General features: G+C 35.3%; 7 non-coding genes across 7 annotated transcripts; all 7 read right to left on the minus strand.

The window, feature by feature from the left end:
• Positions 1 to 896: 896 nt before the first annotated feature.
• Positions 897 to 989, minus strand: Trnak-uuu (transfer RNA lysine (anticodon UUU)). Its single transcript has 2 exons — positions 953 to 989; positions 897 to 932 (listed from the first exon to the last, which is right to left on the minus strand). It is a non-coding gene; the product is annotated as a tRNA-Lys (tRNA).
• Positions 990 to 3,589: 2,600 nt separating this feature from the next.
• Trnak-uuu (transfer RNA lysine (anticodon UUU)) lies at positions 3,590 to 3,682 on the minus strand. Its single transcript has 2 exons — positions 3,646 to 3,682; positions 3,590 to 3,625 (listed from the first exon to the last, which is right to left on the minus strand). It is a non-coding gene; the product is annotated as a tRNA-Lys (tRNA).
• A 2,587-nt stretch (positions 3,683 to 6,269) lies between these two features.
• On the minus strand, positions 6,270 to 6,362 carry Trnak-uuu (transfer RNA lysine (anticodon UUU)). Its single transcript has 2 exons — positions 6,326 to 6,362; positions 6,270 to 6,305 (listed from the first exon to the last, which is right to left on the minus strand). It is a non-coding gene; the product is annotated as a tRNA-Lys (tRNA).
• Positions 6,363 to 10,011: 3,649 nt separating this feature from the next.
• Trnak-uuu (transfer RNA lysine (anticodon UUU)) lies at positions 10,012 to 10,104 on the minus strand. Its single transcript has 2 exons — positions 10,068 to 10,104; positions 10,012 to 10,047 (listed from the first exon to the last, which is right to left on the minus strand). It is a non-coding gene; the product is annotated as a tRNA-Lys (tRNA).
• A 2,574-nt stretch (positions 10,105 to 12,678) lies between these two features.
• Trnak-uuu (transfer RNA lysine (anticodon UUU)) lies at positions 12,679 to 12,771 on the minus strand. The gene is made up of 2 exons: positions 12,735 to 12,771; positions 12,679 to 12,714 (listed from the first exon to the last, which is right to left on the minus strand). It is a non-coding gene; the product is annotated as a tRNA-Lys (tRNA).
• Positions 12,772 to 16,419: 3,648 nt separating this feature from the next.
• On the minus strand, positions 16,420 to 16,512 carry Trnak-uuu (transfer RNA lysine (anticodon UUU)). The gene is made up of 2 exons: positions 16,476 to 16,512; positions 16,420 to 16,455 (listed from the first exon to the last, which is right to left on the minus strand). It is a non-coding gene; the product is annotated as a tRNA-Lys (tRNA).
• A 2,537-nt stretch (positions 16,513 to 19,049) lies between these two features.
• Trnak-uuu (transfer RNA lysine (anticodon UUU)) lies at positions 19,050 to 19,142 on the minus strand. The gene is made up of 2 exons: positions 19,106 to 19,142; positions 19,050 to 19,085 (listed from the first exon to the last, which is right to left on the minus strand). It is a non-coding gene; the product is annotated as a tRNA-Lys (tRNA).
• Between the last annotated feature and the right edge of the window lie 5,501 nt (positions 19,143 to 24,643).

The following is a 24,643-nucleotide window of genomic DNA, read 5'->3' on the forward strand; positions in this document are numbered from 1 at the left end:
ACAAAAGCAAAATGTGACACAATGTCATTTTTAACGTGGGGTTACATCAGCTCCCCGAAAAGAAGGCAAAAGGGGCACTCTGGTTTGGACCAAAAATAATAATTGTCTCAGTATAGAGGGTTTCATCTCCATTGACCGACACAAATTAACTTAAGAGTAGCATCTGCAGAACAGATACTACACTTTGAGATATTAAATTCTTTTATTCAGGCTAAAATATTCAACATAAACAAAAAAATTAGGCAAAAGGCCAACTCAAAAGCGGGGGTAAATGGGGGTCGTTGGTCATCCTTGTCACTCCAGAACTAAACAAAAGTATCTCTTAGCTAGTATCTTCTTTCACCATAATGTCGCATTCACCCTTTCGTACTGAGGGATGTCCTACTTAGAACCCAATTATTTAAAACATTTTTTTCTTTGATCAGTGGTGGCTTCATTTTTCAGCTCATCGACCTTAATGACATCTATTACGAAGGTAGCGTTTTTACACGTAATTTATTCCAAGATTGGGCCGGACATGAAAGGCCTCGTCACATTAGCTCAACATCAAGTGTGTTTCATTTTCAATAAAATTTTCATTTTGAGTTATAATTTTACAGAAATTAAATAAACAACATACAACAAAATTTGCATTTTTTTTATTGCAAGGAGAACACGAATGTTCATATACTGTGTAAGGGCTCATCAAAGACTGAGATACACTACACTAGACTTTGGTATTCCCCGACTAGTGCACGTTTGACGTAACAGCGACACCAGTTTATTTCTTTTTTTTTTTTTTTTTTTTTTTTTAATGGCAAAAACGTTGTACGGACATGAAACTTTCCTGGTTATGAAAAACAAAAATAAATAAATAAATAAAAACGATTTTCGAAGGAAAAAACAAAAGTGTCTATAGCCCACATGGGGACTCGAACCCCAGACCCTCAGACTACTTGCATTAAATTGATCTTAAAAGTCTGATGCTCTACCGACTGAGCTATGGAGGCTGACATCGTTGATTATATATATTTATTGTTTTCTTATCGCTGTTTCCTTTATTTTTATTACTTTTTACTCACTTGGAGTTCTCACACGCGTTAGTGTCAGTGATTGTCTATTGAGAATAAACAGTGGTGTTCCCTGGAATCTTAGTGACGACAAATATTATCATTATTATTATTATTATTATTATTATTATTATTATAAGCGGGGTGGCGGAGGGAGGCGCCTGGCTTTGCCTGGTCGAAAATACGCTTAAATATAATAGTTTAATTTGTCCAGATTTCGTACATATTATAAAGTCGTTATTTCAAAAGTAAAAAAACTATTGAAATGCCATTAGTTGGAATCGAAACCTAAATTTAGCAATCAAAGCTGGTGACGTTACCACTGTACCAACGTCACACACATGCTAAGGGGTTAAATATTAAAAACTAATCATATATTAAGATTAATGTACAAAATTTTTAACAATTTTTTTGCAATTTTCACTCATTTTCGCCCCTTAAAAACTATTTTAACCGGAGTTTTTACGGAATTAACGACCGTAAAAGAACGGTCTGTAAAAAATCCAATCATTTCAGGCCCTGGCGCTGCTCTGCGACTTTTAGTTTCGGGGGAGATAGAGTTTGAAAATATGGAAACAGACAGGCAGACAAATAGATCGACGGTTAATATATTCGTAGTAGTAGTAGTTGTATTAGTAGTAGTAATAGTATTAGTGTTAGTATTAGTAGTAGTAGTAGCTGTAGTAGTAGTAGTAGTAGTAGTAGTAGTAGTAGTACAGGTGCTATATACAAAAGGCTAATAGCCACTATCTTATGTAGCTTTCGACCACCATTTTATACACATTCAGCCATGATAATAAAATGCTAAATTGCATCCTTCGAGCAACACCATCGCAATCAGGACACCTTTAGAGGAAGGAGTCCCTATTTTTTTTTTTTTGCTTAATATTTAGTCCTACCACTTCTACCTGTTGTGAATAGAACGAATTCTACATGTTCCACACATTCTGTGATTACACCGATCCTAACTGGTTCATACATAATAGATCTAACATAATTTTTACAATTTTTGATGCACAAATAATAAAGCCTCCCTCGACAAAGTCCGTCTATTCTCATTGACTTTATGCAGAAATCACCTACATTGTTTCAAGACAGGGACATGCATAAAAGGCCACGTCACACGAGCTCAACTTCAAGTGTGTTTTATTTTCTGCAAAATTTTTCATGTTTATTTATAACTTTAGACTAACTAAATAAACAACATACGATACAATCTGCATTTTTTATTGAAGTGCGGTGGGGGGCACGTGTGTTGCGATAACCAATAAGGGAGTCATGTGTCATGAAAGGTTGAGAAACACTGGTATAGTTACTTGGCTTTCGAACCTAGATCACAGTGTATTATCTGTTCTGATGCTACACTTTACCTTTTTTGTCCTCGGTCAGTGAGGGAGAAGTCCATTCAAGAATGGGACAATTTTATTTCCGTCACTATACAAAGTGCCCCTTTTGGGGAAGCTGGATTTTCCCCACACTAAAAACCGACCTTGTGTCTAACTCTGGCCTCGTGGGGAGGCAAGTAAATAGAAACACTGGTCTAGGGAGATATATTTAAAGCGTGTGACTTTTTGCACGTTGGACATTCTCGATTCGCAGTGGGGAAAAAAGAACATATGTTTATAGTTAAATTGTTTATTAGTATTTATTTGCTTTCCCACAATAGCAAAATGTGACACAAGGTCATTTTTAACGTGGGGTTACATCAGCTCCCCGAAAAGAAGGCAAAAGGGGCACTCTGGTTGGGACCAAAAATAATAATTGTCTCAGTATAGAGGGTTTCATCTCCATTGACCGACACAAATTAACTTAAGAGTAGCATCTGCAGAACAGATACTACACTTTGAGATATTAAATTCTTTTATTCAGGCTAAAATATTCAACATGAACACCAAAAATTAGGCAAAACGCCAACTCAAAAGCGGGGGTAAATGGGGGTCGTTGGTCATCCTTGTCACTCCAGAACTAAACAAAAGTATCTCTTAGCTAGTATCTTCTTTCACCATAATGTTGCATTCACCCTTTCGTACTGAGGGACGTCCTACTTAGAACCCAATTATTTAAAACATTTTTTCTTTGATCAGCGGCGGCGTCATTTTTCAGCTCATCGACCTTAATGACATCTATTACGAAGGTAGCGTTTTGACACGTAATTTATTCCAAGATTGGGCCGGACATGAAAGCCTCGTTACATTAGCTCAACATCAAGTGTGTTTCATTTTCAATAACATTTTCATTTTGAGTTATAATTTTACAGAAATTAAATAAACAACATACAACAAAATTTGCATTTTTTTTAATTGCAAGGAGAACACGAATGTTTAAATACTGTGTAAGGGCTCATATACACTACACTAGACTTTGGTATTCCCCCGACTGGTGCACGTTTGACACAACAGCGACACCAGTTAATTTCTTTTTTTTTTTGTTTTTTTTAATAGCAAAAACGTTGTACGGACATGAAACTTTCCTGGTTATGAAAAACAAAAATAAATAAATAAATAAAAACGATTTTCGAAGGAAAAAACAAAAGTGCCTATAGCCCACATGGGGACTCGAACCCCAGACCCTCAGATTACTTGTATTAAATTGTTCTTAAAAGTCTGATGCTCTACCGACTGAGCTATGGAGGCTGACATGGTTGATTATATATACTTATTGTTTTCTTATCGCTGTTTCCTTTATTTTTATTACTTTTTACTCACTTGGAGTTCTCACACGCGTCAGTGTCAGTGATTGTCTATTGAGAATAAACAGTGGTGTTCCCTGAAATCTTAGTGACGACAAATATTATCATTATGATTATTATTATTAGCGGGGTGGCGGAGGGAGGCGCCTGGCTTTGCCTGGTCGAAAATACGCTTAAATATAATAGTTTAATTTGTCCAGATTTCGTACATATTATAAAGTCGTGATTTCAAAAGTAAAAAAACTATTGAAATGCCATTAGTTGGAATCGAAACCTAAATTTAGCATTCAAAGCTGGTGACGTTACCACTGTACCAACGTTACACACATGTTAAGGGGTTAAATATTAAAAACTAATCATATATTAAGATTAATGTACAAAATTTTTAACAATTTTTTTGCAATTTTCACTCATTTTCGCCCCTTAAAAACTATTTTAACCGGAGTTTTTACGGAACTAACGACCGTAAAAGAACGGTCCGTAAAAAATCCAATCATTTCAGGCCCTGGCGCTGCTCTGCGACTTTTAGTTTCGGGGGAGATAGAGTTTGAAAATATGGAAACAGACAGGCAGACAAATAGATCGACGGTTAATATATTCGTAGTAGTAGTAGTAGTTGTAGTAGTAGTAGTAGTAGTAGTAGTAGTAGTAGTAGTAGCTGTAGTAGTAGTAGTAGTAGTTGTAGTAGTACAGGTGCTATATACAAAAGGCTAATAGCCACTATCTTATGTAGCTTTCGACCACCATTTTATACACATTCAGCCATGATAATAAAATGCTAAATTGCATCCTTCGAGCAACACCATCGCAATCAGGACACGTTTAGAGGAAGGAGTCCCTATTTTTTTTTTTTTTTTTGCTTAATATTTAGTCCTACCACTTCTACCTGTTGTGAATAGAACGAATTCTACATGTTCCACACATTCTGTGATTACACCGATCCTAACTGGTTCATACATAATAGATCTAACATAATTTTTACAATTTTTGATGCACAAATAATAAAGCCTCCCTCGACAAAGTCCGTCTATTCTCATTGACTTTATGCAGAAATCACCTACATTGTTTCAGACAGGGACAGGCATAAAAGGCCACGTCACACGAGCTCAACTTCAAGTGTGTTTTATTTTCTGCAAAATTTTTCATGTTGATTTATAACTTTAGACTAACTAAATAAACAACATACGATACAATCTGCATTTTTTATTGAAGTGCGGTGGGGGGGCACGTGTGTTGAGATAACCAATAAGGGAGTCATGTGTCATGAAAGGTTGAGAAACACTGGTATAATTACTTGGCTTTCGAACCTAGATCACAGTGTATTATCTGTTCTGATGCTACACTTTACCTTTTTTGTCCTCGGTCAGTGAGGGAGAAGTCCATTCAAGAATGGGACAATTTTATTTCCGTCACTATACAAAGTGCCCCTTTTGGGGAAGCTGGATTTTCCCCACACTAAAAACCGACCTTGTGTCTAACTCTGGCCTCGTGGGGAGGCAAGTAAATAGAAACACTGGTCTAGGGAGATATATTTAAAGCGTGTGACTTTTTGCACGTTGGACATTCTCGATTCGCAGTGGGGAAAAAAGAACATATGTTTATAGTTAAATTGTTTATTAGTATTTATTTGCTTTCCCACAATAGCAAAATGTGACACAAGGTCATTTTTAACGTGGGGTTACATCAGCTCCCCGAAAAGAAGGCAAAAGGGGCACTCTGGTTGGGACCAAAAATAATAATTGTCTCAGTATAGAGGGTTTCATCTCCATTGACCGACACAAATTAACTTAAGAGTAGCATCTGCAGAACAGATACTACACTTTGAGATATTAAATTCTTTTATTCAGGCTAAAATATTCAACATGAACACCAAAAATTAGGCAAAAGGCCAACTCAAAAGCGGGGGTAAATGGGGGTCGTTGGTCATCCTTGTCACTCCAGAACTAAACAAAAGTATCTCTTAGCGAGTATCTTCTTTCACCATAATGTCGCATTCACCCTTTCGTACTGAGGGATGTCCTACTTAGAACCCAATTATTTAAAACATTTTTTCTTTGATCAGCGGTGGCGTCATTTTTCAGCTCATCGACCTTAATGACATCTATTACGAAGGTAGCGTTTTTACACGTAATTTATTCCAAGATTGGGCCGGACATGAAAGCCTCGTTACATTAGCTCAACATCAAGTGTGTTTCATTTTCAATAACATTTTCATTTTGAGTTATAATTTTACAGAAATTAAATAAACAACATACAACAAAATTTGCATTTTTTTTTAATTGCAAGGAGAACACGAATGTTTAAATACTGTGTAAGGGCTCATATACACTACACTAGACTTTGGTATTCCCCGACTGGTGCACGTTTGACACAACAGCGACACCAGTTAATTTTTTTTTGTTTGTTTTTTTTTTTCTTTTTTTTTTTAATAGCAAAAACGTTGTACGGACATGAAACTTTCCTGGTTATGAAAAACAAAAATAAATAAATAAATAAAAACGATTTTCGAAGGAAAAAACAAAAGTGTCTATAGCCCACATGGGGACTCGAACCCCAGACCCTCAGATTACTTGCATTAAATTGATTTTAAAAGTCTGATGCTCTACCGACTGAGCTATGGAGGCTGACATGGTTTATCATATATATTTATTGCTTTGTTATCGCTGTTTCCTTCATTTTTATTACTTTTTACTCACTTGGATTTCTCACACGCGTTAGTGTCAGTGATTGTCTATTGAGAATAAACAGTGGTGTTCCCTGGAATCTTAGTGACGACAAATATTATCATTATTATTATTATTATTAGCGGGGTGGCGGAGGGAGGCGCCTGGCTTTGCCTGGTCGAAAATACGCTTAAATATAATAGTTTAATTTGTCCAGATTTCGTACATATTATAAAGTCGTGATTTCAAAAGTAAAAAAAACTATTCAAATGCCATTAGTTGGAATCGAAACCTAAATTTAGCATTCAAAGCTGGTGACGTTACCACTGTACCAACGTTACACACATGTTAAGGGGTTAAATATTAAAAACTAATCATATATTAAGATTAATGTACAAAATTTTTAACAATTTTTTTGCAATTTTCACTCATTTTCGCCCCTTTAAAAACTATTTTAACCGGAGTTTTTACGGAACTAACGACCTTAAAAGAACGGTCCGTAAAAAATCCAATCATTTCAGGCCCTGGCGCTGCTCTGCGACTTTTAGTTTCGGGGGAGATAGAGTTTGAAAATATGGAAACAGACAGGCAGACAAATAGATCGACGGTTAATATATTCGTAGTAGTAGTAGTTGTATTAGTAGTAGTAGCTGTAGTAGTAGTAGTAGTTGTAGTAGTACAGGTGCTATATACAAAAGGCTAATAGCCACTATCTTATGTAGCTTTCGACCACCATTTTATACACATTCAGCCATGATAATAAAATGCTAAATTGCATCCTTCGAGCAACACCATCGCAATCAGGACACCTTTAGAGGAAGGAGTCCCTATTTTTTTTTTTTTTTTGCTTAATATTTAGTCCTACCACTTCTACCTGTTGTGAATAGAACGAATTCTACATGTTCCACACATTCTGTGATTACACCGATCCTAACTGGTTCATACATAATAGATCTAACATAATTTTTACAATTTTTGATGCACAAATAATAAAGGCTCCTTCGACAAAGTCCGTCTATTCTCATTGACTTTATGCAGAAATAACCTACATTGTTTCAAGACAGGGACAGGCATAAAAGGCCACGTCACACGAGCTCAACTTCAAGTGTGTTTTATTTTCTGCAAAATTTTTCATGTTGATTTATAACTTTAGACTAACTAAATAAACAACATACGATACAATCTGCATTTTTTATTGAAGTGCGGTGGGGGGGGGGACCGTGTGTTGAGATAACCAATAAGGGAGTCATGTGTCATGAAAGGTTGAGAAACACTGGTATAGTTACTTGGCTTTCGAACCTAGATCACAGTGTATTATCTGTTCTGATGCTACACTTTACCTTTTTTGTCCTCGGTCAGTGAGGGAGAAGTCCATTCAAGAATGGGACAATTTTATTTCCGTCACTATACAAAGTGCCCCTTTTGGGGAAGCTGGATTTTCCCCACACTAAAAACCGACCTTGTGTCTAACTCTGGCCTCGTGGGGAGGCAAGTAAATAGAAACACTGGTCTAGGGAGATATATTTAAAGCGTGTGACTTTTTGCACGTTGGACATTCTCGATTCGCAGTGGGGAAAAAAGAACATATGTTTATAGTTAAATTGTTTATTAGTATTTATTTGCTTTCCCACAATAGCAAAATGTGACACAAGGTCATTTTTAACGTGGGGTTACATCAGCTCCCCGAAAAGAAGGCAAAAGGGGCACTCTGGTTGGGACCAAAAATAATAATTGTCTCAGTATAGAGGGTTTCATCTCCATTGACCGACACAAATTAACTTAAGAGTAGCATCTGCAGAACAGATACTACACTTTGAGATATTAAATTCTTTTATTCAGGCTAAAATATTCAACATGAACACCAAAAATTAGGCAAAAGGCCAACTCAAAAGCGGGGGTAAATGGGGGTCGTTGGTCATCCTTGTCACTCCAGAACTAAACAAAAGTATCTCTTAGCTAGCAGTGTCAGAAATTTCGTGAAAATAGTGAATAATTCCACCCCATCTTTCCAAGCTTATAACTCCTCGAAAAATGTAATTCAAGCCCTAATTTTTTTTTTCAATTAAAGGAGTAAGGACCAAGGTTTTATTTAAAAAAAAAACAAAACAAAACAATGTGTTTTTTTTTTTTTAAAAAGGTTTTAAACTTCGGACTTTACAGGTAAATTTCTAAAAAACTGATTTTTTTTTTGTTTTAAATTTGAATATATTATTTATTGACCTTTTCTCTTCAATTTGTGATATATAAACCTATTAAACATAAATTAATTATTTACTTTTTAATAGACATTTCAAAATGAGAGGCGTAAATTATTCGACCCCCTATCTTTCTAAGCTTATAACTCCTCGAAAAATGTAATTCAAGCCCTAATTTTTTTTTCAATTAAAGGAGCAAGGACCAAGGTTTCATTAAAAAAAAAAAAAAAAAGACAAAAAGAAAAAATGTGTTCTTATAAAATAAGGTTTTAAACTTCGGACTTTACAGGTAAATTTCTAAAAAACTGATTTTTTTTTTGTTTTAAATTTGAATATATTATTTATTGACCTTTTCTCTTCAATTTGTGATATATAAACCTATTAAACATAAATTAATTATTTACTTTTTAATAGACATTTCAAAATGGGGGGGGGGCGTGAAAATGGGGGGGCGTGAAAATGGGGGGGCGTGAATTTAAAAAAAACGTTTGTCTAAAATATTATATTCGGTTTATTGGAAAGAACATAAAATTTCACATTGACCCTGAAAATATCGTAAAAATAGAATCAATAGAAAAATTTTGATAGATTTTTAAAATTTAAAAATATTGAGTTTAAAAATTGAAAAATATTGAGTTCGGAAAATTCATTACTGTTTTAAAAAAAAATAAAAATATTTTTATTACTTTTAAAACAACTGTAATAGTTTATTTTGGAAGTATAATCCATAAAGAAAATAAATAACCCACTTTTAACAGAGAAATTACGAGATTTTTATATTGTATTCGCAGTTTCGTGTTAGGGGTGTCAAAAATTCCTACAAAAATTCTGATACTGCTATCTCTTAGCTAGTATCTTCTTTCACCATAATGTCGCATTCACCCTTTCGTACTGAGGGATGTCCTACTTAGAACCCAAATATTTAAAACATTTTTTCTTTGATCAGCGGTGGCGTCATTTTTCAGCTCATCGACCTTAATGACATCTATTACGAAGGTAGCGTTTTTACACGTAATTTATTCCAAGATTGGGCCGGACATGAAAGCCTCGTTACATTAGCTCAACATCAAGTGTGTTTCATTTTCAATAACATTTTCATTTTGAGTTATAATTTTACAGAAATTAAATACACAACATACAACAAAATTTGCATGTTTTTTTAATTGCAAGGAGAACACGAATGTTTAAATACTGTGTAAGGGCTCATATACACTACACTAGACTTTGGTATTCCCCGACTGGTGCACGTTTGACACAACAGCGACACCAGTTAATTTTTTTTTTTTTGTTTTTTTTTTTCTTTTTTTTTTTAATAGCAAAAACGTTGTACGGACATGAAACTTTCCTGGTTATGAAAAACAAAAATAAATAAATAAATAAAAACGATTTTCGAAGGAAAAAACAAAAGTGTCTATAGCCCACATGGGGACTCGAACCCCAGACCCTCAGATTACTTGCATTAAATTGATTTTAAAAGTCTGATGCTCTACCGACTGAGCTATGGAGGCTGACATGGTTTATCATATATATTTATTGCTTTGTTATCGCTGTTTCCTTCATTTTTATTACTTTTTACTCACTTGGATTTCTCACACGCGTTAGTGTCAGTGATTGTCTATTGAGAATAAACAGTGGTGTTCCCTGGAATCTTAGTGACGACAAATATTATCATTATTATTATTATTATTAGCGGGGTGGCGGAGGGAGGCGCCTGGCTTTGCCTGGTCGAAAATACGCTTAAATATAATAGTTTAATTTGTCCAGATTTCGTACATATTATAAAGTCGTGATTTCAAAAGTAAAAAAAACTATTCAAATGCCATTAGTTGGAATCGAAACCTAAATTTAGCATTCAAAGCTGGTGACGTTACCACTGTACCAACGTTACACACATGTTAAGGGGTTAAATATTAAAAACTAATCATATATTAAGATTAATGTACAAAATTTTTAACAATTTTTTTGCAATTTTCACTCATTTTCGCCCCTTTAAAAACTATTTTAACCGGAGTTTTTACGGAACTAACGACCGTAAAAGAACGGTCCGTAAAAAATCCAATCATTTCAGGCCCTGGCGCTGCTCTGCGACTTTTAGTTTCGGGGGAGATAGAGTTTGAAAATATGGAAACAGACAGGCAGACAAATAGATCGACGGTTAATATATTCGTAGTAGTAGTAGTAGTAGTTGTATTAGTAGTAGTAGCTGTAGTAGTAGTAGTAGTAGTAGTAGTAGTAGTACAGGTGCTATATACAAAAGGCTAATAGCCACTATCTTATGTAGCTTTCGACCACCATTTTATACACATTCAGCCATGATAATAAAATGCTAAATTGCATCCTTCGAGCAACACCATCGCAATCAGGACACCTTTAGAGGAAGGAGTCCCTATTTTTTTTTTTTTTTGTTGCTTAATATTTAGTCCTACCACTTCTACCTGTTGTGAATAGAACGAATTCTACATGTTCCACACATTCTGTGATTACACCGATCCTAACTGGTTCATACATAATAGATCTAACATAATTTTTACAATTTTTGATGCACAAATAATAAAGGCTCCCTCGACAAAGTCCGTCTATTCTCATTGACTTTATGCAGAAATCACCTACATTGTTTCAAGACAGGGACAGGCATAAAAGGCCACGTCACACGAGCTCAACTTCAAGTGTGTTTTATTTTCTGCAAAATTTTTCATGTTGATTTATAACTTTAGACTAACTAAATAAACAACATACGATACAATCTGCATTTTTTATTGAAGTGCGGGTGGGGGGGCACGTGTGTTGAGATAACCAATAAGGGAGTCATGTGTCATGAAAGGTTGAGAAACACTGGTATAATTACTTGGCTTTCGAACCTAGATCACAGTGTATTATCTGTTCTGATGCTACACTTTACCTTTTTTGTCCTCGGTCAGTGAGGGAGAAGTCCATTCAAGAATGGGACAATTTTATTTCCGTCACTATACAAAGTGCCCCTTTTGGGGAAGCTGGATTTTCCCCACACTAAAAACCGACCTTGTGTCTAACTCTGGCCTCGTGGGGAGGCAAGTAAATAGAAACACTGGTCTAGGGAGATATATTTAAAGCGTGTGACTTTTTGCACGTTGGACATTCTCGATTCGCAGTGGGGAAAAAAGAACATATGTTTATAGTTAAATTGTTTATTAGTATTTATTTGCTTTCCCACAATAGCAAAATGTGACACAAGGTCATTTTTAACGTGGGGTTACATCAGCTCCCCGAAAAGAAGGCAAAAGGGGCACTCTGGTTGGGACCAAAAATAATAATTGTCTCAGTATAGAGGGTTTCATCTCCATTGACCGACACAAATTAACTTAAGAGTAGCATCTGCAGAACAGATACTACACTTTGAGATATTAAATTCTTTTATTCAGGCTAAAATATTCAACATGAACACCAAAAATTAGGCAAAAGGCCAACTCAAAAGCGGGGGTAAATGGGGGTCGTTGGTCATCCTTGTCACTCCAGAACTAAACAAAAGTATCTCTTAGCGAGTATCTTCTTTCACCATAATGTCGCATTCACCCTTTCGTACTGAGGGATGTCCTACTTAGAACCCAATTATTTAAAACATTTTTTCTTTGATCAGCGGTGGCGTCATTTTTCAGCTCATCGACCTTAATGACATCTATTACGAAGGTAGCGTTTTTACACGTAATTTATTCCAAGATTGGGCCGGACATGAAAGCCTCGTTACATTAGCTCAACATCAAGTGTGTTTCATTTTCAATAACATTTTCATTTTGAGTTATAATTTTACAGAAATTAAATAAACAACATACAACAAAATTTGCATTTTTTTTTAATTGCAAGGAGAACACGAATGTTTAAATACTGTGTAAGGGCTCATATACACTACACTAGACTTTGGTATTCCCCGACTGGTGCACGTTTGACACAACAGCGACACCAGTTAATTTTTTTTTGTTTGTTTTTTTTTTTCTTTTTTTTTTTAATAGCAAAAACGTTGTACGGACATGAAACTTTCCTGGTTATGAAAAACAAAAATAAATAAATAAATAAAAACGATTTTCGAAGGAAAAAACAAAAGTGTCTATAGCCCACATGGGGACTCGAACCCCAGACCCTCAGATTACTTGCATTAAATTGATTTTAAAAGTCTGATGCTCTACCGACTGAGCTATGGAGGCTGACATGGTTTATCATATATATTTATTGCTTTGTTATCGCTGTTTCCTTCATTTTTATTACTTTTTACTCACTTGGATTTCTCACACGCGTTAGTGTCAGTGATTGTCTATTGAGAATAAACAGTGGTGTTCCCTGGAATCTTAGTGACGACAAATATTATCATTATTATTATTATTATTAGCGGGGTGGCGGAGGGAGGCGCCTGGCTTTGCCTGGTCGAAAATACGCTTAAATATAATAGTTTAATTTGTCCAGATTTCGTACATATTATAAAGTCGTGATTTCAAAAGTAAAAAAAACTATTCAAATGCCATTAGTTGGAATCGAAACCTAAATTTAGCATTCAAAGCTGGTGACGTTACCACTGTACCAACGTTACACACATGTTAAGGGGTTAAATATTAAAAACTAATCATATATTAAGATTAATGTACAAAATTTTTAACAATTTTTTTGCAATTTTCACTCATTTTCGCCCCTTTAAAAACTATTTTAACCGGAGTTTTTACGGAACTAACGACCTTAAAAGAACGGTCCGTAAAAAATCCAATCATTTCAGGCCCTGGCGCTGCTCTGCGACTTTTAGTTTCGGGGGAGATAGAGTTTGAAAATATGGAAACAGACAGGCAGACAAATAGATCGACGGTTAATATATTCGTAGTAGTAGTAGTTGTATTAGTAGTAGTAGCTGTAGTAGTAGTAGTAGTTGTAGTAGTACAGGTGCTATATACAAAAGGCTAATAGCCACTATCTTATGTAGCTTTCGACCACCATTTTATACACATTCAGCCATGATAATAAAATGCTAAATTGCATCCTTCGAGCAACACCATCGCAATCAGGACACCTTTAGAGGAAGGAGTCCCTATTTTTTTTTTTTTTTTGCTTAATATTTAGTCCTACCACTTCTACCTGTTGTGAATAGAACGAATTCTACATGTTCCACACATTCTGTGATTACACCGATCCTAACTGGTTCATACATAATAGATCTAACATAATTTTTACAATTTTTGATGCACAAATAATAAAGGCTCCTTCGACAAAGTCCGTCTATTCTCATTGACTTTATGCAGAAATAACCTACATTGTTTCAAGACAGGGACAGGCATAAAAGGCCACGTCACACGAGCTCAACTTCAAGTGTGTTTTATTTTCTGCAAAATTTTTCATGTTGATTTATAACTTTAGACTAACTAAATAAACAACATACGATACAATCTGCATTTTTTATTGAAGTGCGGTGGGGGGGGGACCGTGTGTTGAGATAACCAATAAGGGAGTCATGTGTCATGAAAGGTTGAGAAACACTGGTATAGTTACTTGGCTTTCGAACCTAGATCACAGTGTATTATCTGTTCTGATGCTACACTTTACCTTTTTTGTCCTCGGTCAGTGAGGGAGAAGTCCATTCAAGAATGGGACAATTTTATTTCCGTCACTATACAAAGTGCCCCTTTTGGGGAAGCTGGATTTTCCCCACACTAAAAACCGACCTTGTGTCTAACTCTGGCCTCGTGGGGAGGCAAGTAAATAGAAACACTGGTCTAGGGAGATATATTTAAAGCGTGTGACTTTTTGCACGTTGGACATTCTCGATTCGCAGTGGGGAAAAAAGAACATATGTTTATAGTTAAATTGTTTATTAGTATTTATTTGCTTTCCCACAATAGCAAAATGTGACACAAGGTCATTTTTAACGTGGGGTTACATCAGCTCCCCGAAAAGAAGGCAAAAGGGGCACTCTGGTTGGGACCAAAAATAATAATTGTCTCAGTATAGAGGGTTTCATCTCCATTGACCGACACAAATTAACTTAAGAGTAGCATCTGCAGAACAGATACTACACTTTGAGATATTAAATTCTTTTATTCAGGCTAAAATATTCAACATGAACACCAAAAATTAGGCAAAAGGCCAACTCAAAAGCGGGGGTAAATGGGGGTCGTTGGTCATCCTTGTCACTCCAGAACTAAACAAAAGTATCTCTTAGCTAGCAGTGTCAGAAATTTCGTGAAAATAGTGAATAATTCCACCCCATCTTTCCAAGCTTATAACTCCTCGAAAAATGTAATTCAAGCCCTAATTTTTTTTTTCAATTAAAGGAGTAAGGACCAAGGTTTTATTTAAAAAAAAAACAAAACAAAACAATGTGTTTTTTTTTTTTTAAAAAGGTTTTAAACTTCGGACTTTACAGGTAAATTTCTAAAAAACTGATTTTTTTTTTGTTTTAAATTTGAATATATTATTTATTGACCTTTTCTCTTCAATTTGTGATATATAAACCTATTAAACATAAATTAATTATTTACTTTTTAATAGACATTTCAAAATGAGAGGCGTAAATTATTCGACCCCCTATCTTTCTAAGCTTATAACTCCTCGAAAAATGTAATTCAAGCCCTAATTTTTTTTTCAATTAAAGGAGCAAGGACCAAGGTTTCATTAAAAAAAAAAAAAAAAAAGACAAAAAGAAAAAATGTGTTCTTATAAAATAAGGTTTTAAACTTCGGACTTTACAGGTAAATTTCTAAAAAACTGATTTTTTTTTTGTTTTAAATTTGAATATATTATTTATTGACCTTTTCTCTTCAATTTGTGATATATAAACCTATTAAACATAAATTAATTATTTACTTTTTAATAGACATTTCAAAATGGGGGGGGGCGTGAAAATGGGGGGGCGTGAAAATGGGGGGGCGTGAATTTAAAAAAAACGTTTGTCTAAAATATTATATTCGGTTTATTGGAAAGAACATAAAATTTCACATTGACCCTGAAAATATCGTAAAAATAGAATCAATAGAAAAATTTTGATAGATTTTTAAAATTTAAAAATATTGAGTTTAAAAATTGAAAAATATTGAGTTCGGAAAATTCATTACTGTTTTAAAAAAAAATAAAAATATTTTTATTACTTTTAAAACAACTGTAATAGTTTATTTTGGAAGTATAATCCATAAAGAAAATAAATAACCCACTTTTAACAGAGAAATTACGAGATTTTTATATTGTATTCGCAGTTTCGTGTTAGGGGTGTCAAAAATTCCTACAAAAATTCTGATACTGCTATCTCTTAGCTAGTATCTTCTTTCACCATAATGTCGCATTCACCCTTTCGTACTGAGGGATGTCCTACTTAGAACCCAAATATTTAAAACATTTTTTCTTTGATCAGCGGTGGCGTCATTTTTCAGCTCATCGACCTTAATGACATCTATTACGAAGGTAGCGTTTTTACACGTAATTTATTCCAAGATTGGGCCGGACATGAAAGCCTCGTTACATTAGCTCAACATCAAGTGTGTTTCATTTTCAATAACATTTTCATTTTGAGTTATAATTTTACAGAAATTAAATACACAACATACAACAAAATTTGCATGTTTTTTTAATTGCAAGGAGAACACGAATGTTTAAATACTGTGTAAGGGCTCATATACACTACACTAGACTTTGGTATTCCCCGACTGGTGCACGTTTGACACAACAGCGACACCAGTTAATTTTTTTTTTTTTGTTTTTTTTTTTCTTTTTTTTTTTAATAGCAAAAACGTTGTACGGACATGAAACTTTCCTGGTTATGAAAAACAAAAATAAATAAATAAATAAAAACGATTTTCGAAGGAAAAAACAAAAGTGTCTATAGCCCACATGGGGACTCGAACCCCAGACCCTCAGATTACTTGCATTAAATTGATTTTAAAAGTCTGATGCTCTACCGACTGAGCTATGGAGGCTGACATGGTTTATCATATATATTTATTGCTTTGTTATCGCTGTTTCCTTCATTTTTATTACTTTTTACTCACTTGGATTTCTCACACGCGTTAGTGTCAGTGATTGTCTATTGAGAATAAACAGTGGTGTTCCCTGGAATCTTAGTGACGACAAATATTATCATTATTATTATTATTATTAGCGGGGTGGCGGAGGGAGGCGCCTGGCTTTGCCTGGTCGAAAATACGCTTAAATATAATAGTTTAATTTGTCCAGATTTCGTACATATTATAAAGTCGTGATTTCAAAAGTAAAAAAAACTATTCAAATGCCATTAGTTGGAATCGAAACCTAAATTTAGCATTCAAAGCTGGTGACGTTACCACTGTACCAACGTTACACACATGTTAAGGGGTTAAATATTAAAAACTAATCATATATTAAGATTAATGTACAAAATTTTTAACAATTTTTTTGCAATTTTCACTCATTTTCGCCCCTTTAAAAACTATTTTAACCGGAGTTTTTACGGAACTAACGACCGTAAAAGAACGGTCCGTAAAAAATCCAATCATTTCAGGCCCTGGCGCTGCTCTGCGACTTTTAGTTTCGGGGGAGATAGAGTTTGAAAATATGGAAACAGACAGGCAGACAAATAGATCGACGGTTAATATATTCGTAGTAGTAGTAGTAGTAGTTGTATTAGTAGTAGTAGCTGTAGTAGTAGTAGTAGTAGTAGTAGTAGTAGTACAGGTGCTATATACAAAAGGCTAATAGCCACTATCTTATGTAGCTTTCGACCACCATTTTATACACATTCAGCCATGATAATAAAATGCTAAATTGCATCCTTCGAGCAACACCATCGCAATCAGGACACCTTTAGAGGAAGGAGTCCCTATTTTTTTTTTTTTTTTGTTGCTTAATATTTAGTCCTACCACTTCTACCTGTTGTGAATAGAACGAATTCTACATGTTCCACACATTCTGTGATTACACCGATCCTAACTGGTTCATACATAATAGATCTAACATAATTTTTACAATTTTTGATGCACAAATAATAAAGGCTCCCTCGACAAAGTCCGTCTATTCTCATTGACTTTATGCAGAAATCACCTACATTGTTTCAAGACAGGGACAGGCATAAAAGGCCACGTCACACGAGCTCAACTTCAAGTGTGTTTTATTTTCTGCAAAATTTTTCATGTTGATTTATAACTTTAGACTAACTAAATAAACAACATACGATACAATCTGCATTTTTTATTGAAGTGCGGTGGGGGGGGGCACGTGTGTTGAGATAACCAATAAGGGAGTCATGTGTCATGAAAGGTTGAGAAACACTGGTATAGTTACTTGGCTTTCGAACCTAGATCACAGTGTATTATCTGTTCTGATGCTACACTTTACCTTTTTTGTCCTCGGTCAGTGAGGGAGAAGTCCATTCAAGAATGGGACAATTTTATTTCCGTCACTATACAAAGTGCCCCTTTTGGGGGAGCTGGATTTTCCCCACACTAAAAACCGACCTTGTGTCTAACTCTGGCCTCGTGGGGAGGCAAGTAAATAGAAACACTGGTCTAGGGAGATATATTTAAAACGTGCGACTTTTTGCACGTTGGACATTCTCGATGCGCAGTGGGGAAAAAAGAAAATATGTTTATAGTTAAATTGTTTATTAGTATTTATTTGCTTTCCCACAATAGCAAAATGTGACACAAGGTCATTTTTAACGTGGGGTTACATCAGCTCCCCGAAAAGAAGGCAAAAGGGGCACTCTGGTTGGGACCAAAAATAATAATTATCTCAGTATAGAGGGTTTCATCTCCATTGACCGACACAAATTAACTTAAGAGTAGCATCTGCAGAACAGATACTACACTTTGAGATATTAAATTCTTTTATTCAGGTTAAAATATTCAACATGAACACCAAACATTAGGCAAAAGGCCAACTCAAAAGCGGGGGTAAATGGGGGTCGTTGGTCATCCTTGTCACTCCAGAACTAAACAAAAGTATCTCTTAGCTAGTATCTTCTTTCACCATAATGTCGCATTCACCCTTTCGTACTGAGGGATGTCCTACTTAGAACCCAATTATTTAAAACATTTTTTCTTTGATCAGCATTGGCGTCATTTTTCAGCTCATCGACCTTAATGACATCTATTACGAAGGTAGCGTTTTTATACGTAATTTATTCCAAGATTGGGCCGGACATGAAAGCCTCGTTACATTAGCTCAACATCAAGTGTGTTTCATTTTCAATAACATTTTCATTTTGAGTTATAATTTTACAGAAATTAAATAAACAACATACAAAAAAATTTGCATGTTTTTTTAATTGCAAGGAGAACACGAATGTTTAAATACTGTGTAAGTGCTCATATACACTACACTAGACTTTGGTATTCCCCGACTGGTGCACGTTTGACACAACAGCGACACCAGTTAATTTCTTAAACGTTGTACGGACATGAAACTTTCCTGGTTATGAAAAACAAAAATAAATAAATAAATAAAAACGATTTTCGAAGGAAAAAACAAAAGTGTCTATAGCCCACATGGGGACTCGAACCCCAGACCCTCAGATTACTTGCATTAAATTGTTCTTAAAAGTCTGATGCTCTACCGACTGAGCTATGGAGGCTGACATGGTTGATTATATATATTTATTGTTTTCTTATCGCTGTTTCCTTTATTTTTATTACTTTTTACTCACTTGGAGTTCTCACACGCGTTAGTGTCAGTGATTGTCTATTGAGAATAAACAGTGGTGTTCCCTGGAATCTTAGTGACGACAAATATTATCATTATTATTATTATTATTAGCGGGGTGGCGGAGGGAGGCTCCTGGCTTTGCCTGGTCGAAAATACGCTTAAGTATGATAGTTTAATTTGTCCAGATTTCGTACATATTATAAAGTCGTGATTTCAAAAGTAAAAAAACTATTGAAATGCCATTAGTTGGAATCGAAACCTAAATTTAGCATTCAAAGCTGGTAACGTTACCACTGTACCAACGTTACACACATGTTAAGGGGTTAAATATTAAAAACTAATCATATATTAAGATTAATGTACAAAATTTTTAACAATTTTTTTGCAATTTTCACTCATTTTCGCCCCTTAAAAACTATTTTAACCGGAGTTTTTACGGAACTAACGACCGTAAAAGAACGGTCCGTAAAAAATCCAATCATTTCAGGCCCTGGCGCTGCTCTGCGACTTTTAGTTTCGGGGGAGATAGAGTTTGAAAATATGGAAACAGACAGGCAAATAGATCGACGGTTAATATATTCGTAGTAGTAGTAGTAGTAGTAGTAGTAGTAGTTGTATTAGTAGTAGTAGCTGTAGTAGTAGTAGTAGTAGTAGTAGTAGTAGTAGTAGTAGTAGTAGTAGTTGTAGTAGTACAGGTGCTATATACAAAAGGCTAATAGCCACTATCTTATGTAGCTTTCGACCACCATTTTATACACATTCAGCCATGATAATAAAATTCTAAATTGCATCCTTCGAGCAACACCATCGCAATCAGGACACCTTTAGAGGAAGGAGTCCCTATTTTTTTTTTTTTTTGCTTAATATTTAGTCATACCACTTCTACCTGTTGTGAATAGAACGAATTCTACATGTTCCACACATTCTGTGATTACACCGATCCTAACTGGTTCATACATAATAGATCTAACATAATTTTTACAATTTTTGATGCACAAATAATAAAGGCTCCCTCGATAAAGTCCGTCTATTCTCATTGACTTTATGCAGAAATCACCTACATTGTTTCAAGACAGGGACAGGCATAAAAGGCCACGTCACACGAGCTCAACTTCAAGTGTGTTTTATTTTCTGCAAAATTTTTCATGTTGATTTATAACTTTAGACTAACTAAATAAACAACATACGATACAATCTGCATTTTTTATTGAAGTGCGGTGGGGGGGCACGTGTGTTGAGATAACCAATAAGGGAGTCATGTGTCATGAAAGGTTGAGAAACACTGGTATAGTTACTTGGCTTTCGAACCTAGATCACAGTGTATTATCTGTTCTGATGCTACACTTTACCTTTTTTGTCCTCGGTCAGTGAGGGAGAAGTCCATTCAAGAATGGGACAATTTTATTTCCGTCACTATACAAAGTGCCCCTTTTGGGGAAGCTGGATTTTCCCCACACTAAAAACCGACCTTGTGTCTAACTCTGGCCTCGTGGGGAGGCAAGTAAATAGAAACACTGGTCTAGGGAGATATATTTAAAGCGTGTGACTTTTTGCACGTTGGACATTCTCGATTCGCAGTGGGGAAAAAAGAAAATATGTTTATAGTTAAATTGTTTATTAGTATTTATTTGCTTTCCCACAATAGCAAAATGTGACACAAGGTCATTTTTAACGTGGGATTAAACCAGCTCCCCGGAAAGAAGGCAAAAGGGGCACTCTGGTAGGGACCAAAAATAATAATTGTCTCAGTATAGAGGGTTTCCCCTCCATTGACTGGGACAAATTAACTTAAGAGTAGCATCTGCAGAACAGATACTACACTTTGAGATATTAAATTCTTTTATTCAGACTAAAACATTCAACATGAACAAAAAACTTAGGCACAAGGCCAACTAAAGGGGGGGAAAAGTGGGGGTCGTTGGTCATCCTTGTCACTCCAGAACTAAACAAAAGTATCTCTTAGCTAGTATCTTCTTTCAACACAATACCGCAGTCACCCTTTCGTACTTGGGGACGTCCTACTTTGAACCCAATTGTTTAAAACATTTCTTACACTTTGATCCTGGCCTGAAGAACGTTAGATTATTCATAAATGCTGTTTATTTGCACAAGCACAACTAATAAAAAAAGGAACGAATGGAGCACTTCAGGCAGTTGATTTATTCTCCATCAAAAGAGAACATTGGAGCTGAAGATTTATCGGTGTTTATCTAAGTAGCGATGAATGAAAATTTTTTTAAATTACATTTTCACCCCAAACTATCAGGGACATATGCTACTGGGATACTATGTAGGGAATTGGGCAGCAAGATGTTGGTTCGCATTACACTTGAACTTCTGCATGTCAGTACAGTTGGGGAAGCAGGGACCCGGAAGGGAATTCCAAAGTCTAACGGTTCTGAGGAAGAAACTACAGGAGTAGAAAGCTTTCTTACATCTAGGGATCTCTACTGTGTAGGGGTGGGATTTAGCTGCTTGTCAGGTTTGTCGAGGGTATTTACGGCATGGGGGCACAAGTGCTTGCAGTTCGTCAGAGCATTCACCATTAAAATACTTGTAGAACAGGTAGAGAGATGCAACATTTCGTCAATGGGACAGAGGCTGAAGCTTAGATGACAGTTCAGGACCTATCAAGTTGGAGACTCTTCTGGACCTTGTTTAAGAGCGAGAAACTAGTAGTAGATGCACCAGCCCAAATATGACAGTAATACTCCATACGTGGGCGAATGGTGGCCTTATAGAGATACAGGATACTTTCGGGCATTAATAGCTTTCTAGCACGGTAAAGAGAGCCTACCTTCTTCAGAGCGATCCTGGCAATGCTCTCAATGTAATTGTTCCAACTCATGTTTCCAGTGAACGCTAGGCCGAGGAGTTTAAAAAGAAGTACTTTCAGATAATGAATCTTTGGCCATTGCTATTGGTGGTAGGGAAGGTTTCTTGTAATTATTAAAGGAAACAAGTTTAGTCTTGGCAGCATTGAATGTGACCATCCATTTTCGTCCCCATTCCACTACACATTGGAGGTAATCCTCTAGTGTTTCTGCCATTTCCTTAGATATGTGTTCATTTGTTTTTCTGTCGTGCCTTTTATAGAGTTTGTTGTCATCAGACTTTCTTTAAATCTTCCTCTTTTATCCGGACATAATGTTTTATACGTTCCCGTCTACAGCAAAAAACATTTCTGAGTTCGCTCTAATCTAATATATAAAACGCTATATGTCTGTCTGCCTCCACATTTTCAAACTCTATCTCTTCCGAAACTAAAAGTCGCAGAGTGGCGCTAGGGGCCTCAAATGATTGGATTTTTTTTTTTATGGACCGCTTTATGGGTCTTTAGCTGGTTAAAAAAAAATTTAAGGGGTAAAAAATGGGTCAAAATTGAGAAAAGTAGTTATACATTTCGTACATTCATCTTAGTTTATTTTTAATTTTTAACCTGTTCATATGTGTGGTACAGTGGTAACGTCACTAGCTTTGAATGCAACAGTTTTGCTTTCGGTTTCGATTCTAGCTGATGGTACCTAACTCCTTTTTTTTTTTTTTAACTTTTAAAATTACGACTATCATAATATATACGAAATCTGGACAAATTGAAATATCATATTTAAGCATATTTTCAGACCAGAGCAAAGCCGCCCCCCTCCCCACTAGTCTAATATATCAAAAACTATCTGTCTGTCTGTCTTTCTCTATATTTTCAAACCTTCTCTCCTCCAAAACTAAAAATCGTTATACCTTCATCTTCGTTTATTTTTTTTTTTAATTTATAATCAGATCATTTGCTCGTCACCTTGCTATAGTGGTAACGTCACCAGCTTTGAATGCAACAGTTTTGATTTTGGTTTCGATTCTAGCTGATGGCACCTAAATTCTTTTCTTTTTTTTTACTTTAGAAATCACGACTCTATAATAATATATACGAAATCTGGAAAAATTAAAATAACATATATAAGCGTATTTTACGACCGGGCAAAGCCAGGCGCCCCCCCCCCCCTCAGTAAAAAAATATAATCGATTTCAATTCCATATTGGTGAACGTAAGCAAGTAAATACTCCAAATCACTAATAAAAAATCTGCTGCGTTAAATAAAACTATTTTTTTAATATCTATAAATGCTGTGTTCCACTTGGTTGTTATTTGTTTGTGTTGTTCATAGTTTATTGCTAAGTCTAATATATAAACGGGTATATGTTTGTCTGTCTGTCTGTCTCCATATTTTCAAACTCTATCTCTCCCGAAACTAAAAGTCGCAGAGTGGCGCTATGGGCTTAAATGATTGGATTTTTTTATGAACCGTTCTTTTATGGGTCGTTAATCATTTAAAATAGTTTTTAAGGGGTCAAAAAAAGGGTCAAAATTGAAAAAAATCGTTATACATTTTGTACAGTTTAGTTTATTTTTTAACCTGTACACTTGGTACAGTGGTAACGTCACCAGCTTTGAATGCTACAGTTTTGCTTTCGGTTTCGATTCTAGCTGATGGCACCTAAATACTTTTTTTTTTTTAAACTTTTGAAATCACGACTCTATAATAATATAAATGAAATCTGGAAAAATTAAAATATCATATTTAAGCGTATTTTACGACCAGACGAAGCACATTTAGCACACGTTTCTACGGCAATCAGGAAAAAAAAGTAACCATTTTATAGTTAAATATTTAGAGATTTATAAAGAATCGGAATCGGTAATTGTATCGGAATCGGGAAAAAAATATTAAAATCGTTCCATCAGTCCATCACTACTGTTCACCTTTATAGATACAGTGGACCCCCAACATACGAGTTCCCCGAGTTACGAGAAATTCAAGATACGAGATGGCTTCAGAGCAAAAATCCTCCCCTACATACGAGCGAAAATCCAAGTTACGAGTTTCCAGATGCAACCGCTAGGTGGTCGACTGGTCGAGTGTGTCGTGTTTGACTACGTCCCCTTAATGGCGCCATTTTAATTCGAGATATGAGCTTCATCCGGGAACGAATTAATCTTGTATGTCGAGGGTCCACTGTATTTTCTTTCCGTTATTGGTATCCGATTTTTCTTAATTTTTGTTTTTCATGTGGAGGGGGAATTTTAGACAAGCGCCAATAATTTATTAAGAAAATTAAATCCATCAGAATGCATTTCGGTGTACTAGTTTCATCGCTAAGCATCAAATGTGCTTCCTTTTCCAGCAAAATTTTTTACTTTGATTAATAATTTTAGAGTAATTAAATAAACAACATACAACACAATCTGCCTTTTTTGTTGTTGTAGTTGTTGTTTTGATGCAGGGGGCGGGGGAATGTTGAGATACTCAGTAAAAAGGGACATGTGGCATGTGCCATCAAAGGTTGAGAAACATTGCATTAGATTTTGTTTACTTATCGAGAAAAAAAAAACAAAACAAAAAACATCTCCCAACTGGTTTACGTTTAACGCAACAG

Source organism: Euprymna scolopes, chromosome 42 (genome assembly GCF_053919585.1).
Source record: "Euprymna scolopes isolate OS-2025 chromosome 42, ASM5391958v1, whole genome shotgun sequence".
Classification (NCBI taxonomy): Eukaryota; Metazoa; Mollusca; class Cephalopoda; order Sepiida; family Sepiolidae; genus Euprymna; species Euprymna scolopes.